Source organism: Limulus polyphemus, unplaced genomic scaffold, assembly GCF_000517525.1.
Source record: "Limulus polyphemus unplaced genomic scaffold, Limulus_polyphemus-2.1.2 Scaffold581, whole genome shotgun sequence".
NCBI classification, from domain to species: domain Eukaryota; kingdom Metazoa; phylum Arthropoda; class Merostomata; order Xiphosura; family Limulidae; genus Limulus; species Limulus polyphemus.
Window position 1 is genome coordinate 55,890 of NW_013666191.1, and position 2,877 is coordinate 58,766.

General features: G+C 37.2%; 1 protein-coding gene across 1 annotated transcript in view; it reads left to right on the forward strand.

The window, feature by feature from the left end:
• Positions 1–2,877, forward strand: part of LOC106459246 (neurobeachin-like protein 1) — a 58,905-nt gene that overhangs the window by 54,637 nt on the left and 1,391 nt on the right. The window lies entirely within an intron of this gene.

The window sequence follows — 2,877 nt, forward strand, 5'->3', positions numbered from 1 at the left end:
GGAGTGTAAGTCCACAACAGGCAAACAATAATAGAAACCTCAACATAAAACAGCTGGAGCTATTTACAAATGAATATGAAATTTTAAAATGAGTGAAGTGTGTGCTGTTCATTTATCATTGAATTTATCATCATCAAGTCACAGACACCTACTATAGAAGAATCCAACAGCACAGTGTATATTTATACCAACAAGAAGTAAAAGTAAAAGCCTTTTATTTTAATACTTACCAAAATAATAATATATTTTAAATTCTGACATAATTTAAGCACCGTTATACTAGTTGGAAATGCTCCCTTTTATAATAGTCAGAAATGTTTCGTTTTATTAGAGTAAACAATGTGTATATTTATAACAGTGTCTCTGACCTTATTATTATTGATTATAGTTTTACAAGCCATTACAGAAAAAATCGCTACAAATATTTTACTGAAACCTGGATGGTAGTGATGAATGCAGTATTGAGTATGCCATAGGGTAGTTCTAAAATTAATTCAAGTGCCTTCGTTTTTTTCCCTTGTAGAATTTCTTCAAGTCCTTCGCTTTCTGCCAATTGGTATTTTACTAATGCACAATAATTGGAAAATAATTTGTGCAATTTGTAGCACAATTAATTTGAAACAGCCACGATGAGGATTCATCATTTCTTGAGTTTGCTGTTGTGCTTTGTATCTATGTGGTTTTTTGCAACTATTTCAGTGAGTTTTCTAACAGTAGATGATTCCATTGTAGAGTTCTCTACTCTTGTGAGTGGCAATTTATTCTATTAATTTTCTTTCTTTGCTGAAATTGTGAGTGCGTATCTTATTATTATTATTCATATTTTTGTTTCACAAGCCTACAGCAAAATCGGTTGGGTATTTTGTACCAAAACCTAGACAGATATACCATATGCAAATGTCCATGACCTATTTAAAAAGTTGATTTATTTTTCGTTGAAAGTTGATTTACTTGGCTATAAATACATAATATATGCATTGTTCTTGTGAGCATCGTCCTTTATACTCGATGCTTGTTAAATGTGTGTTTACACAAAACCATCTGGCTCAGTAAATAATGGTTGGGTGGGAAAAAATCAATGCAGCAGTAAACTGTTGAAAACATATAACAATCATCTGAATGCATATGTACTTATGTAGCTTAAAATTTATTCTCCATAAGTGGACATAAAAAATTTAAGAAACAATAGTTTTTAAAATTGTTACTTTAAAAAGGGAAATAGGGATCATCAAAAAAGTACAGAAATGTTGAATGAAAATGCAAAGATTACATTTCAAGCCTACAACTAGGAACTCTAAAAAAGTAAACAAACAAGGCTTGAAATAGTGTCTACATTATCAAGTCCCTGTTTTGGCTCCACTAAAATTGATAAATACCGTAGACATGAAGTCAAAATAGGGATTTGTAGCTTGAGAAAATAATGTAGACACTATTTCTAGCCTAGTTTGTTTAATATTTTTTATAGGGGGGGTCCACTTTTGGTGGAGGCTGTCCATGACCTGATTCGGGGCAAGATGGAGTCCTTCATGTGGCTTGGGGGATTCAGAGTTGAATTTTCATCATGAATCTGAATATACTGGGGAGAATTTAGACAATCTGTTTCCTGCTCCTTCTTTCACTAGGGCTGCCGAGATCTACTGAGAGCTCATCTGATCAGCCACCTTCTGTCCCATTTCTGCAGTTAGTTACACGAGTATATGAAGTTTTGGGGATTAACTCTGTTGCATTTGAGTCTACCCCTGCCTTGTTGTCAGATAGATCTTGTGGGGATTACTTAGTTCTTCCTCCTTCACCTGATATTGCTGTGCATGCAGAGAAGTTTGCAATGCAATTACGAGAGGATATCACTATGCCTTGCACCCCTCGTTAATCAAAATAACATGCCCTTACTTGTCATCGTCAGGGTGAAGTATAATTGGACACTCAATGGTTGGATCCATTATCACTCTTAACAGATTTCAATTTTTGTAGATTTGTTTGACTCTTACTACTGTATTAAGATACTTCTCTTCCTTTCACCTTTTGTCTGAAGAATATCAGTGCTCTCTTCATCAATTTTACGACGAACTGGGACCCTTACTGGTTACCACTATGGCTTGTTTGTCTTCTTTAGGCCTTGCCTTTGTGTCGTGGTTGGTTTGTTGCTGGGACTTATTGAGTCAAGATGCTTTGTTGGAGGGTATTCGTTTGCCATCCACTGCTCTTCGTGATTTACAGGAGGCACCTTTATTTGGTTGCTGGAGTTCCAAAACTTTAGAAGCCCGATTTGATACGGCACATTTGCAGTTTTCTTTATCATCGTTGGCTGCTCACCTCTCTTCTACTCCAACAGGTAATTCTGGAGGCTCGACCGTTTCCGTCTAACACCTCGTCCTATTGGTTCACAGAATCAATTCCGTCTGTATTTTCGAGGATCTTCACTAGGTTCTGTGGGAGGACAGTTACATCTCTTTCACCACATTTGGCATTCATTCACCATCGATCCTTGGGTTCTCAGAGTGCTGGATTTGAGATTCAGTTTACTTTTCCCTCTCAGTTGTCCTCCAATCCGGTTGTCTTTTTCTCCTCCCTCAGACCTCAAACATGCGGACCTTCGTTCCCGGGCCGTTCAGGAGTTGTTCAATAAATGAGCAATCGAGAAGGTCAATCCCATTCATCCAGGATTCTATTTTCATCTATTTCTGGTGCCCAAGAAAACTGGGGATTGGCATCCTATCATCGATCTGTCTCGTCTCAATCACTTCCTACAGCCTCCTTGTTTCACCATGGAATCTTTTCTTCTACTTCGATGGCACTTCACACCAGGGTTTTGGATGACCAAGTTTGATGTTACAGACACCTACCTTCCCCATAGCAGAGTCTTCTCATCACTTTCTA